Genomic DNA, 15914 nt, shown 5'->3' with positions numbered 1-15914 from the left:
TTATGAGCACAGAAGCACAAGCGTTAAATCACAAGACAGTTTAAAATACACAAAAGTTGCACAATATGGATGAGCCCTAGGGGCCACCTAAACCATATACTAAGAAAGTGGTATAAGAGATACCAGGAGGAAAGTGAAGAGGCCTAGGGCCTTGGGAATCGCTGGAGCTATTCGAGACTAGCAATGACTAAGTCGGGAGAGGCCCACGGGACTCGGGTGCAGTGTTCAAAGTGCATGCACTTTCCAATACAAAGTCTATGGTGCGTAAAAAGTACAAAGTTAGAAAGTTAGGAACCTTCCGAGTGACCTACGGAGTTAAAACTTTAGACACAGGCCCTTGAGATGTGTACCAGTGCAGGAGCACTGGCGGAGCTGAGTTACCTCACCCACAGGAAGCGGGTGCACAGGGTCGAAGTAGTGTCGGGTTTCGTCACGCTGGTCGATGGTGCTTGGAGCTGAAGATGCTGCAGGCGGCTCAATGAGAAGAGTTCCGGTGGATCCAAGGGTGGATCTGAAGATGTGAAGACCTGAAAGCAGAGGGGACAATGTTCAAAGTCACTAGCCAGTGACTACCATGGAACCAGATTGAAACCAGGCGATGTCGGGTGCAAACAGGCGTTGTCGGGTAGCTTCTTTCTGCAGCCACGTGGATACCCAGGGTCGAGGACGTCCAGGAGTCGGTCACAAGCTGTCCCACGTAGGCTTCTCGCTGTTGGCGGTGTCGGCGACCTGATCGGAGCAAACAGGCCTTGGCAAATGCAAGCCACGCAGAAGTTGAAAGATGCTGTTCACTCGGACCAGCAAGGTCAGAGCGGGTGCTCCTTTTCACAGGAGCTTGGGTAGGTCTGGAGCAACCAGACCTGCTGTGTAAATCTTCGGGTTCGTCGCCAAGATGGCCGCTGACCACGTGGCTAGTGGCCGGGATGGCGCGTCGAGTGGCACAATGCAAAAGGGCCCCACGCAGATCGTGGAGATGCTGGAGGGCTGATCTTCAGTGCAAGGGCTGCTCGATGGTGGGGGTTCTCAATCCCCAAAGCACAACGTCGAGGATGCCTCAGAAGCTGCGCAGTCAGCTTTTCGAGTGTCTTCCAAGAGGTCCGGTCCCACGTCACTCGGTGCCTCCACGGGTCCCTTCTTTGCAGGGACTGTGGATCGGGCTCTGAGAGGTCTGGGAGTCTGGTTCTTGTCGGGCTCTGGGCTCGGTCTCCGGCGGGAGGCGGCGGCAAAGCAGACGTCGAGTTGCTGGTTGGTACCTGTGTTCACAGGGTGGCCACTCCTAGGCCACAAGGGAGATTCTCTTCAGTCTTCTGTGCAGCAGAATGTCGAAGTCCAGTCTTCTTCTTCGTGTAAAGTTGATTCAGGATGATCTCCTGTGCAATGGCACTGCTCCCGCTCTTATTCCCATCTGAGGGGTGGATCTCCTGCTAGGTCCCTCCCCTATGGGTGGGACCAGGAAGGGGGGTGGTTACACCCCCTTTCCTTTGTCCCGCTCCTCGCCAGGACTGGGGCTGGAAAGCCCCAGAACCGGTTTGGGCTGGCTTATGCACAGGGACACCTTGTGTGCCCCAGGCATGTCTCAATCTATTCAGCCCTGTCCTACCCAATACACAAAACCCTGTCTGGGGTGGTGCTCGCACCTCCCCAGGCAGGAAACCCTTTGTCCAGGCCCTCCTCGCTGGAAGGACTCCCAGCAGCAGGAGGTCAGACATGTGTCTGTGGTGGCAGCATCCATTTTGTGATGCTGAGGCTCTGGTTAACTTTAGTCAAAAGGGGGAATCCCTGGAGTCAACTGATCGACAGATGACTATTGGCCTATTTTATTAAAAAGGAAAAGATCACGGAATGCAATGGGTATTTAAATGAACATAGAAATTGGTTTCCACACAGAAAATAGAATCGTTAACAATCTATATTTATTAAAATTACAATCAATAACACAATAAAAAGCAAAACAAATTCATACAAATTTTGCAGTAAAGTTTAAAATCCAAGGGAACCTTGGAGGGGTACAGATAAATATTCAACAATGTTGCACAAACACAATATCACAGTACAAAATAAATAGGGACACAATCAAAATATGTTTACAATAATTAGATAACAGACTACACTTAATATAAAAAAAAAACCCTAATGCATATGTGGCCCACCGGATATCTATGCCACTGTGTTTTACCAGATCCAATGGCCTGAAACAGTTCTATTGCTGTAAAGCTTTAGTGGAAAAATGAAATACCCATCTAAAGTTATAGCCGGCCCTGACTGGATTCTATTAAACAAGAAACAGTGCGTCGACGCGTTTCGGTGCTGTGCAGTTGATTTTGCGGCACCTTCCTCAGGACTTCTTTTTTTCTCTGGGGTTTCGGGGAACGGCTGGTTACACCGTATCCTCAGAGTCGTGTGGGGGACGTTCCAGGATGGGGTCTGTTTTAAATTTCACTTTGCTTCTGCAAGTAATGTTCTTGAAGCCTTCTCTCTCCCAAATTGGGGGCTCCTTGTCATGGGGTTCCTTTCTTTGAGGATGTCAGGCGTTTTCTCAATTTTCATGTATCTCCTATAATTTTAAAACGTTCTTTGAACGGGCATACAATGTCGCTGGTCTATTTAAGAACTGGATATGTTCGGAATAGCGCTGTAGTCGTGCTTCTGCCTCGTTCGTTCTCTTGAGAGCAAGAGAACGAACGAGGCAGAAGCACGACTACAGCGCTATTCCGAACATATCCATTTCTTAAATAGACCAGCGACATTGTATGCCCGTTCAAAGAACGTTTTAAAATTATAGGAGATACATGAAAATTGAGAAAACGCCTGACATCCTCAATGAAAGGAAAAGTGTAATTTTAATAAATATAGATTGTTAACGATTCTATTTTCTGTGTGGAAACCAATTTCTATGTTCATTTAAATACCCATTGCATTCCGTGATCTTTTCCTTTTTAATAAAATAGGCCAATAGTCATCTGTCGATCAGTTGACTCCAGGGATTCCCCCTTTTGACTAACTGTCTTCCTACCCTGTTCCCTGGTGAAAGTGGGGTACCCTCTCCTTTTGAAACCATCTGGTTAACTTTAACCGGGGTTAAGGCTACACACATGTCGTGTCCCTCTAGAAGGGTGGAATGCTATCCCTGTCGCCAGAATTGGCGAGGGGATAGTATTCCAATTCGTATGACACCTTACTCGACATGTTTTGATAAAGCCAAACCAAAGATAGCATTTAACCGCGAGGATTATAATGCTCTTAAGAGTATATGGTATGGCAATATCCCGGAACAGCTTAGGGAATGGTTCCCGACAGCTGCAGACAGGCTCAGCTCATGCTAGAGCACCATCTCACATATTTCCAAGCACTCTGCCTCCAGGATTGATGAGGCCTTCCATAGGAGTGGCTGATAGGAACATATGTGTCCAGATTAGGGTTAGGCACAGGCATACTGTACCTAAGTAAGAGGTGATTACACCAACTTACCCCAGCTGAGTGATCAGCCAGTTGTGTCAAATATGGAGGCCAGGCCAGGGGTGGCACAATACATGCTGCAGCCCCTGGTAGGCCTTGGCTACACCTATGCCCTGGGTACCTATGGTACTCTACTACAGGGGCTCATAAGGTGAACCAGTCCCAATTGTGTTATGCACATAAGGTACATGGAGTCCATTTTAAGGAGAGAGCAATCAGCCTGGGGCCCTGAATAGCAGGATCCCAGGCCAACTAAGTCAAAAACCAGCTAAACACCAGGCAAAAAGTTTGGGGGTAACCATAGTCAGATATCCACCTTCCTACATAACCCCCCCCCCCCAAACGAAAGGAGATAAGGCTATCCTTGACCAGGTAAGCCTATATTGCCTAAGTGGCCATATAAGGAAGTACCAGCTCTGGCTTGGTAACCCCCTGTCTCATGGTCCACTAAGCAATCCTTCACCCTAAGAGTATCTGAGGGTCTCCACCATAGGGAATCTCTACCTGTGGTGTGTCTTTGCAAAATCAAAGGCTGGTGTTGAGATGGAGTACTGAAGTGAGTTTCCTCTGTAGGGCTCAGCTTCCTCCAATCACTCTCCACCATGTGTGCCTTTCTTTCTCTGACTGAGTTGCACTGTGCTCTCAGGGTCAACCTCTGGCTACCTAAAGCTGGAGGCTGAGTCCCTCTGTTTGGCTTACTGGAGGGACAGGTCAGGTTTGGGGGCTTTTGGTCCCAGGTTTGGCTGTGCCCAACAATATCCATCTGGGGGAGGTCCCTAACTACTTTTAAGGGGGATCCCTCAGGAGTTTTTAAAGCTTGCACCTCACTAGGGCTACTAGTTTCGGTGCCCCTAATCTGTTGATGGGGGTGTTTTATTTGACAGGGGGCCCTTTGGGTCTCACTGTCCTTCTTGTCCTCTGCAGCCCTGGGCTGAGTAAGGCAAGGTAGAGAGGGGCAGGTTACCTGCTCCAGACTGGGTCCCACCTGAGAAGGGTCCACTGCCATCAGAGGCTCTGTTAGGCCAGGCCTAACAACCTCTGGGACAGTTCCTTCATCAGGGGTAAGATCAGTTCCCTGAGGAGGCTGATCCTTTCCTAAAGTCTGGTGGGAGGGAGATTCCTCTTCCTCCTCAATGCTCTCTGTTTGGGTGGAGTGATCCATCATTTCAGGCTTCACTACCCATGTATCAGTTTGAGTTTTGGCTGTGGCCATCACAGCCCCGCCAACCTTTTCAGGAGGAGACTCAGTTTGGGTATGGGCTGTTACTAGTACAGCCCTGCTACTCCTTCCAGGAGGGAAGTTATCTAAAGATGGGGCTGAGGTTTGCTCAGCCCTCCTAACCTTTCAGGAAGGACATCTTGAATTGGGGCTGTAGCCATTACAGCCCCACTAACCTTTCCATGGAGATTTACCATTCTAGAATGGGTTTGCTGTTCAACCTCAGCCCAGGCTGAGATTTCCAAATCATTACCCAGTAGGCAATCTACAGGCAAGTTTGATGACACTGCCACTCTTTTTGGGCCAGTGACACCTCCCCAGCTAAGATTGACTACTGCCATGGGATGATTGGTTTCTATGCCATCAATGTTTGTCACCTGATATCTGGCATCAGGTAAAAGTTGCCTTGAGGGGACTAGACATTCAGCCACCATGGTGATGCTAGCCCCTGTGTCTCTGAAGGCCTCAACTTTCAAACCATTGATGAGGGGCTCCTGTCTATACTTGCTCAAAGTGTTTGGGCAAGCAGTGAAATTGGCAAACCCCATGCCAGTCTCATAGACAAGAGTATCTGAGTTAGGGGACCTGGATAGGCCAGAGTCCACCTGTCCTCCAAAAGTAAACCCACCCAAATTCTTGGGGGTGCTCCCACCACCTGGGGGACCACTGCTAACAGTGACAGCAGGTGTTGGAGCCTTACCTGGAGGTATATTCCCCTTATTGCCATTCTTGGGACAACAGCTATCTGTTTTGTAATGCCCCACCTGTTTACAGGTATGACAATAAGGCTTTTTCTGGGTTGTAGAAGTGTCTTGGGACCCACCCCCATTCTTGGAGTTTTGGGGCCCTGGGGAAGTCTTTTCCTTACTTTTATCCCCACCCTTCTCTTGAGGCTTGGTAGTCTCTTTCTTTTGGTCACCACCCTGGTTCTTAGGCCTGATCCTGGTTCTGACCCATTTGTCTGCCCTCCTACCCAATTCTTGTGGGGAGGTCAAATCAGAGTCAACCAGGTGCTGATGTAGAAGCTGATTTTGACAATTACTTAAGATTTGCTCTCTCATAATTAAATTATACAATCCTGTATAGTCAGTAACCTTACTTCCCAGCAACCAGCCCTCCAGAGCCTTAGTGGCACACTCAACAAATTCAGACCAGTCCTGAGTCTGTGTCTTCTGGGTATCTCTGAACATTAACCTGTACTGTTCAGTGGTTAAGCCTAACCCATCAATCAGAGCACTCTTCAGGACCATGTAGTTTCTAGAATCCTCATCACTAACTGTGAGGAGTCTGTCTCTGCCTCTACCTTCAAAGGAGAGCCACAAGATTGCTGCCCACTGCTCCTGAGGGATCTGCTGTACCATGCAGGCTCTCTCAAGTGCAGTCATCCATTTGTGGATATCATCCCCAGCTTTGTAGGGGGGCACAATCTTACTCAGGTTTCTTGTATCAAAAGACCTGTCTTTATCCTTCTGGATATTGCTGCCACCAGTGGGTACTAACCTACTCTCTCTAGGCTGTCTTGCTCTAGCAAGTTTCTCCTTGGCCAGGGCAACCTCTAACTCTTGCCTCTGGATCCTAAGCTCAGCCTCTCTCATTTTGGCCTCATGTTCCCTTCTCTGAGGGCTAGTCATCTCCCTTCTGGAGTGACCATGAGAGCCTCTAGAAGCATGGGATTTGTCAGAGTCACCTGAGTGAGTCCTTCTCCTCCTAGGCTTCTGGTTAAGTCCACCTGGGGGTCTGAATGGGTTGTTACCAGATTCATTCCCAAGTTGGCTTAAGTTAGCCTGGTTCAGTCTGCTGACCAGCACCTGACTATTTCTGTCATCATCTGACTCACTGCTTTCCACCTCCTCTTCTTCTTCATCTACTTGAGGAGCTCCAGTGGTGGAGGCTTCCTCATCTACCAGGATGATAGGACCAGGGGTGTCTACAGTGTCATCCTCTGAAGGATGGCCTCCTTCAGCATTCCCTGTGGGGTCTGCCTTAGAGGGCTTTAGAGTCTCAGACTGGTCTAAGAGCTCTCTTAGGTGGTCTGTAGTAGGGGAAGGCCCTGTCTTCAGACCCCTTAAGACACAAAGCTGTCTTAATTCCTTAAAGGAAAAAATAGCAAATTTGGATGGTGCCCTTGGAGGGTCACTCTCAACAGGAGTAAGTCCACTGGACCCCTCTACTCCAGACATTGCTCTAGTGTGGGTGGATGTGTTGCAATCTACCTACACTGGTGTTTACCTACTAAACCTATCTAGTAGTTGTAGCTAGGGTGTGCTACTCCCTTTGCTCTACAACAACTAAGTTCAGTAGAACTTAAGTATACTAGTCTTGTTTTATATGTACCTAGCAGGTACCTGTATGATCTTTCAAATGATAATCTCAAAGATTGTAATGGTAAAACAACAGCAAGCTCAGATCCCAATCCGCTGCTCACCAATGTGAGAAGTTGGCCTGGTATATAATGCTCACTAATTCTTAGTGATCACTTTGTACCATGCCAAGCAACCCTTATGATGATGGTTGTAATTCAACCTTGTAGACCAGTTATCCTAGTGGTAACGTGGACAAAGCAGTCTTAGGCTAAACTCTGAAAGGCATGTGAAGCCAGCTGTTATACCATACACAACCCCCTTGAATACCAAATGAAAGGGACACCACACAGATATATATTGAAAATATATATTGATTTATTAACTATAAAATCCCCTGGACTCTTTATGAGCACAGAAGCACAAGCGTTAAATCACAAGACAGTTTAAAATACACAAAAGTTGCACAATATGGATGAGCCCTAGGGGCCACCTAAACCATATACTAAGAAAGTGGTATAAGAGATACCAGGAGGAAAGTGAAGAGGCCTAGGGCCTTGGGAATCGCTGGAGCTATTCGAGACTAGCAATGACTAAGTCGGGAGAGGCCCACGGGACTCGGGTGCAGTGTTCAAAGTGCACGCACTTTCCAATACAAAGTCTATGGTGCGTAAAAAGTACAAAGTTAGAAAGTTAGGAACCTTCCGAGTGACCTACGGCGTTAAAACTTTAGACACAGGCCCTTGAGATGTGTACCAGTGCAGGAGCACTGGCGGAGCTGAGTTACCTCACCCACAGGAAGCGGGTGCACAGGGTCGAAGTAGTGTCGGGTTTCGTCACGCTGGTCGATGGTGCTTGGAGCTGAAGATGCTGCAGGCGGCTCGATGAGAAGAGTTCCGGTGGATCCAAGGGTGGATCTGAAGATGTGAAGACCTGAAAGCAGAGGGGACAATGTTCAAAGTCACTAGCCAGTGACTACCATGGAACCAGATTGGAACCAGGCGATGTCGGGTGCAAACAGGCGTTGTCAGGTAGCTTCTTTCTGCAGCCACGTGGATACCCAGGGTCGAGGACGTCCAGGAGTCGGTCACAAGCTGTCCCACGTAGGCTTCTCGCTGTTGGCGGTGTCGGCGACCTGATCGGAGCAAACAGGCCTTGGCAAATGCAAGCCACGCAGAAGTTGAAAGATGCTGTTCACTCGGACCAGCAAGGTCAGAGCGGGTGCTCCTTTTCACAGGAGCTTGGGTAGGTCTGGAGCAACCAGACCTGCTGTGTAAATCTTCGGGTTCGTCGCCAAGATGGCCGCTGACCACGTGGCTAGTGGCCAGGATGGCGCGTCGAGTGGCACAATGCAAAAGGGCCCCACGCAGATTGTGGAGATGCTGGAGGGCTGATCTTCGGTGCAAGGGCTGCTCGGTGGTGGGGGTTCTCAATCCCCAAAGCACAACGTCGAGGATGCCTCAGAAGCTGCGCAGTTAGCTTTTCGAGTGTCTTTAAAGAGGTCCGGTCCCACGTCACTCGGTGCCTCCACGGGTCCCTTCTTTGCAGGGACTGTGGATCGGGCTCTGAGAGGTCTGGGAGTCTGGTTCTTGTTGGGCTCTGGGCTCGGTCTCCGGCGGGAGGCGGCGGCAAAGCAGACGTCGAGTTGCTGGTTGGTACCTGTGTTCACAGGGTGGCCACTCCTAGGCCACAAGGGAGATTCTCTTCAGTCTTCTGTGCAGCAGAATGTCGAAGTCCAGTCTTCTTCTTCGTGTAAAGTTGATTCAGGATGATCTCCTGTGCAATGGCACTGCTCCCGCTCTTATTCCCATCTGAGGGGTGGATCTCCTGCTAGGTCCCTCCCCTGTGGGTGGGACCAGGAAGGGGGGTGGTTACACCCCCTTTCCTTTGTCCCGCTCCTCGCCAGGACTGGGGCTGGAAAGCCCCAGAACCGGTTTGGGCTGGCTTATGCACAGGGACACCTTGTGTGCCCCAGGCATGTCTCAATCTATTCAACCCTGTCCTACCCAATACACAAAACCCTGTCTGGGGTGGTGCTCGCACCTCCCCAGGCAGGAAACCCTTTGTCAAGGCCCTCCTCGCTGGAAGGACTCCCAGCAGCAGGAGGTCAGACATGTGTCTGTGGTGGCAGCATCCATTTTGTGATGCTGAGGCTCTGGTTAACTTTAACCGGGGTTAAGGCTACACACATGTCGTGTCCCTCTAGAAGGGTGGAATGCTATCCCCGTCGCCAGAATTGGCGTGGGGATAGTATTCCAATTCGTATGACACCTTACTCGACATGTTTTGATAAAGCCAAACCAAAGATAGCATTTAACCGCGAGGATTATAATGCTCTTAAGAGTATATGATATGGCAATATCCCGGAACAGCTTAGGGAGTGGTTCCCGACAGCTGCAGACAGGCTCAGCTCATGCTAGAGCACCATCTCACATATTTCCAAGCACTCTGCCTCCAGGATTGATGAGGCCTTCCATAGGAGTGGCTGATAGGAACATATGTGTCCAGTTTAGGGTTAGGCACAGGCATACTGTACCTAAGTAAGAGGTGATTACACCAACTTACCCCAGCTGAGGGATCAGCCAGTTGTGTCAAATATGGAGGCCAGGCCAGGGGTGGCACAATACATGCTGCATCCCCTGGTAGGCCTTGGCTACACCTATGCCCTGGGTACCTATGGTACTCTACTACAGGGGCTCATAAGGTGAACCAGTCCCAATTGTGTTATGCACCTAAGGTACATGGAGTCCATTTTAAGGAGAGAGCAATCAGCCTGGGGCCCTGAATAGCAGGATCCCAGGCCAACTAAGTCAAAAACCAGCTAAACACCAGGCAAAAAGTTTGGGGGTAAACATAGTCAGATATCCACCTTCCTACAGTGAGCATGGTATCAAACTTAATTCTTGCCTTTGTGCATTTGAGAATGCAGCAAATTTTTAAAACAAAGTATGACGTATTATTTGGAGGAAAACAGTCATAGTTTTTGGAGATCTACTACAACTTAGTCCTGTAAAAGGACAACCAGTGTTTAGAACACTGGCACAGGAAGATACCAAAAAGTCTATGGGAAGTACTGTAAATGTAAACATTTGGTCATTTTTTCAATATAAGGAACTTTTTAGAAAAATGCGACAGGCAAATGATGCTGATTATGGAACTACTCTTGAAGATATAAGAATAGGAAAAGTGACAGAACATGGCAAACAAGCTTTACAGAGACGATTACTTCCCATTATTTTCCAAATAAAAATATTGTTCCAGAAAAAATATACATGAAATTTGCAGAAAACAAGCCTGTAATTTGTTTAATGCCAACAAGCGTGAATGTTCTTTATATAATGAAAAAATCTTAAAGTTAGAAAATGAAGAAATTATAAAATTGGAAGCTATTGACAAAATTGAACATGAAGGAATCACTATTATTTTGACTGAAAAGTTGAAGAAGAAATTGGATTCTCTAGAGAAGTCCATAAGTAAAACTGCTGGTTTAGAAAAGAAATTGTATGCATGTGTAAACTGTAGGTTAATTTTACGTCGTAATTTTGAATGTAGAAAAAGGTTTAGTAAATGGAGCAATGGGTAAACTTGTTGATTTTGTTAATTATATAAATAGAGATGGGATTGAATTCTTGAAGATCAAATTTGATGAAATTGCAGAAGTACAACAATTTAGTTGTTGTTCATCTCGGTTCTTGCTTGTAAAATATGTGTATGTACGCAGAAAACAGTTTCCCATTTGTTTGGCATATGCGGTGACTGTTCATAAATCTCAAGGTTTAAGTGTAGATAGTGCTTTAGTAAATATTGGAAGTACTGTGTTTAAAGAGGGTATTGCATATGTTGCTTTGTCCAGAGTCAGAACTTTATCTGGATTGTACTTGATTGATTTTGATGAGACAAAGGTTAGTGTAGATGCAAATTGTGACAAAGAGTATAATAGATTAAGAAGAGAATATGCTCCCAATTTAGGTCAGTATCCAGTATTTGAAAAGCGTGTGGTAGGTAAAAAAAGAAGATTTGAGACTATCTAAAGTGAAAGTGTTGACAAAGAAAAAAAACAAGATGAAGCTGTGTCTGCAAGCAAAAAGAAAAAGGACAGTGTTGAAGAGAATGTTGGTTGAAAATAGTTGTGGTGTCAACTTCTATGCTAATGTAGTTGTTAATGTTGCTTTATTTCTTGAAAGTTCACAACAGCAAATTGTTGAAAATCGGGACGAAAGATTCTGTTCATTGTGGTATTCTGTTTATGATAAATGTAGTAGTGATAAAAGTAAAATACAAAGTGATTCTGATATTCTAAATGTTTTGTTCTACTCAATTTACACAGAATATTCTGCAAGATTGTCAGGAATTTTCACTGTTTAAGCTTAATGTACTGGAAGATGAAGGTATAGATATAGAACATATTTTTGGCCTTTCTTATAAATGGCAACATGACTGTCAAAATTGTTTGTTTACAAGAAGCCCTAATATTGACACTGAAAGATTCATATATTTGACTTTACCAGACTGTGAATCAGTGTCTTTCAACAATCTAGTTAGAGGAGCTAGTCAAAACATGGAGTTTAGCCAATGTAAATAAGAAATGTCATCCACATTATTTATACAAAGATATGGACAGTATGTTATATTAATGCTGCAACGTAGTACAGCTGTTGGAAGAAAATTGGAAACTTTAATTACAATTTTTGTAGCTGGTCAAGTTTCAATATCAGGAAACACTTTTGTAGCTGTTGCAATTATTTTTCATGATGGACCTTCTACAACATCTGGACATTACACTGTTTATTTAAAATGTCTGAAAGGTTGGATACATTGTAATGATAGTCAATTAGTTTTTAAACAACGTCTGCCTAAAGAGTTACCAAATTCTTACCTAATATTTTTAAAGCCATAATTTTAAGATCATAATGTGGCGTTTCAGGATTACTGCTGTAAAGGTAGATTAGTCTGGTGTTGTAGAGTATTTTGTAACTGAAGGTGAAGAGCTCGAAGGAAATTCTCTTGTTGATGTTGAGGCAGTGTACCTGTATCCAGTTGTGGGCGATGCGGCTGTAGCAGGGGACTTTGAAGATCAGTCAGGTGGAGGTAGTTTGGATTGGTTGTAGTCGTTATAGTTGTTTGGCTGTAATTCTTGAGCAGAGTGTGTTGCCACAGAGTAGTCTATTTCTTCTTGTTTTCTTTAGGATGTACTTGTAAATGATGTGGAGAATGTGGAGGGTGTTATAGCAGTATGACAAAATGCTGTAGACTTGTTTACACATGTACAGGGAGGAGTTGAGGATGAATTTGAGGTTGTGTATATGGACAGTAGGTGTTGGTACTGTTTACAATTTAGTTAGCCAGCAGGAGTCATCTGAAACTGAGGGGGTGGGTCTGAGGATGAGTATCTTCATGTTGTGCGAGTTCAGATTTTAGAGAGCTGCTCTTTATCCACTTGGTGATGTCCTTAATTACATTGTGAAGGTTATTATTTATGGTATGTGGCTCCTTGGTGAGCAAGAGGATGCGCTGTGTGTCGTCGACAAAAGAGATGATGTTGTTGTTGAGATGGCGGGCTATTTGTGTGACGGTGGTCATGAAGATGTTGAATAGCGTTGGGCTGAGACATAAGCACTGGGGAACGGTGCAAATAATATCAGTGGATTTGGATCAGAAGGCTGGAAAGCAGATGTTCAGAATTGGTATTGAACAACTTTCAAACTAAGAATTTCACACATACTATTTGGCCATGCGGAAAAGTATGTGTAACCTTTAATAACTTTTTGTTCCAAATTTTGTTAGCATATATTTGTAAGTAACATTATTTATAATGGAATAAAATTAATGATGGTGTTTTGTTATTTAAGGATTGTTTGACATACCTCATAGTTACGTAATAAATTGGTCTTAGAAAAAAAACATTTAAGATTGTTATTGAGATTTTTTTTTTTAAGATAATCTTCTTGATTGTCTTTTTTTGCCAGCTCAGAACAGCAAAAAAGGCAAATTAAATGCTTTAGAAAGGATTTTTTTGTGTTGTAAAAGATACATTGTAACTCTCATTTTTTTGTCTTCTACAGATGCTAAATTTGTAATAATTTTTTTTTTTAATTTGTTATTTTGAAGTTAAGTACAGCTAACTGTCAAAAATAATCGATGGAATGTACTTCTCCAGAGGTGAGGTAACAGAACGTCCATGGTGTACAAAAGTTTGTAAAGACGGTTTGTATCTTTGAAATACATTTGAAGAAATGTAAAAAAATATATACTGAATGTACCTGTGTACTTTGCATTTTACTACAACACATCAACTGCTTTGGAACTGGTAAGCTGAATAGATATTTTTTACTTTTTTTTGTACTGCATTTTATTATAATAGCCTTAGTTTTTTTTATAGTGATAAAGAGTGACTCGTTTGGTTAAATATTAATATAAGCACATTTTATAGAAATAATCATATAAAGTAGTTGAAAATGGTTTTTGCATAATATTTTTTAAAGAGCAAAATAGTTGATAAAGCTAATTTTGTATTATGAATTAGGGAAAATGATAAAATGAAGTGTTTTTGTTTTTTGCAAGGAACAACAACATAATAAAGCTCACTATGGAAGAGGAGCAGAAGAATATGGAACAGAGTTTTGAAATTACTAACTCTCTGATGGAAGAGTTAAATATACCTTTCATGGAGACTGAGAATGAAGAAGAAAGTATTGGTGCAGGAGATATTACCTGCGATTTTTTAGATTAAACTTTAGACGAGAACTTTCTTGAATCGTTAAACGACATTGAGTTTCATGATATGACTTTTGAAATTCATGATGAAGAAAACGAAATTTCTGATGAAATCATGCTGGAAGTTCTATTACATGATGAAATGTTACAAACATAAATGTATGATTACAAAATAAAAATGGTTTGAGAGACCTTTCTTGCACAATTGTAATCATTCAGCTAGTATTTAACCGCTTCCGTGCGGCGCAAATTCCCCGACCATGCTGACTCCGCCTTGCGCGGGCGGAGTCATGACGGAACGGTTCCGTCATCAGCACAGCTCAACTGTCGCTGATGACGGAACCGTTCTGTCATCAGCATGGAAGGGGTTAAGCTCTCACGGTACAAACTGGGTGTTAGGGCATGGACTGCTTTAAACCTTTATAGATTATGTATGTACTGTTCAATGCGCCAGTAAACTTGTGTTTTATAAAAAAAATTCCAGGTGTATATCCTTTGACTTACAGCAAAGTCTCTGTGATTGGTGATTCCGTATTGTACAGAGCTATTCAACAGAATATATTTCAGTATGCACTGTGCTAAAAATGAAGTTATTTAAAATTCAGTAGGCAGTATAAAAAAAAGAAAAAAAATCAGTTTTTGGGGCATTGGTGGTGCTCCTGCCTCCTTACAATCAGGTCCACTGACTGTTACCCGTATCATAGCAGTTCATTGCAGTGTTTGCATAGGAACTTTATATTTGCAAACTTGGGAACAATCACATGTGTAGGAGTGCTTCCAGAAGGTGATGCAGTAGAGGTGCTTGCTACTGCAGGTGGTACAACATCCTGTCGGCTGCGAGTGGCCTCCCTTGCGTAGTTGTTGGGATGCAAGTTTTTTACATGCCGGGCCATGCTTGCAGTCCCAAATGAATATTTTTTGGTTGGGTCACCGCGAGACAGTGTCTCTTGGCAGATGTTGCAAGTGGCTTTTGGAGCATTCACTTTCTTCTCCCCTTCTGGAAAAGTAAAAAATTTCCAAATGAAAGCCTCCTTCTTCTGAGGAGGAGGAGGTTCAGAAGCATAAGTATTTTCATCAGAAGAGTGGTCCGATGGTGATGGAGATTGAGCAGCCATATTAATAAAGTACAGTTGCATAAAACTTCACCTTGATGGAAAAGATCCTGCTTGTCTGAAAGTCCAAGTAGAATGAACAAAATGGGAGGGGTCTTTCATCAATTGGAGTTGAAAGTATTATGAACCAATTAAATCTCTTCTTTTCACACATGTTATAGTTAAAAATTAGTATTTAAAAAACCTTAGAAATTCACTGAAAAAAACATAGATTTCACACGTATTATAGTTAGCTAGACATTTCACTCATACAAAACCATTGAAATTCCCCCTTTATAGTTAACTATAACTCACGCGCTATAAAGCTATATATACACAGATAGATATGCATTTCTCTTGCATGCAGGCGTTGCACAAACTCAAATACCTGCCTCCAATACACCATTTCTCCTAAGTACTTCTGAAGCAATACCATGCTGTGCACCTTTGTTTCCCCCCATTCCATTTGCATCTAGGTGGTAGGCTAAAGATAGCTCCTGTGGGATCGGCAATGGGATCCTGAGGACTCCACTCCCCCTTCACAGGCAGAACAGGAAGCCTGTAGGGGAAGGCGAAGTTGGGATGGGATCACCACCGGAAGAAGAGGCACGGAGATAGCAGTAATGCCATGTGCAGCTATAACAGCATTAAGAAAATAAATGTGCCGCAACTCAGCCCTTTGGTGTTTGCCTCTTTATTCAGGGAGACCACAGCTGGCAACAAGGCGGAAAGATGACCCGTCTGTACCTCGTCAGGTCACCCTATGCTACTTGAAACACCTGTTCCTACAGTGCCAGCACGAATACGGCTCCTTGCTGGGCACACAAGCAAGGTTGTGGACCGCACCCTCCGCCTCCCAACTACACACAGCTCCTATCTACCCAGTTGGCGAAGCTTCCTTCCTGATGCGCTCGCAAGCAATCAGCATCACCAGGCCTGGGCCCCTCTCTTGTCCTCCTCACCATGTGTCCCTCCTGCCTCTAAGCCAAAGAGCACTGAGAAGCAGGGAGTGTCATATGGGTCCAGCAGAGCTCTGAGGTTCCGTGACGATTTGAACCCGTGTTTTCAATATTGTCGGAAATACATAATATTGATATCAGCGAACCGCAAATGATCCATTTAGTATATCCTGGT

This window comes from Lissotriton vulgaris, chromosome 4_1 (assembly GCF_964263255.1).
Source record: "Lissotriton vulgaris chromosome 4_1, aLisVul1.2, whole genome shotgun sequence".
Classification (NCBI taxonomy): Eukaryota; Metazoa; Chordata; class Amphibia; order Caudata; family Salamandridae; genus Lissotriton; species Lissotriton vulgaris.
The sequence above is the reverse complement of the archived record's forward strand: the minus strand, read 5'-3'. Positions refer to the sequence as shown.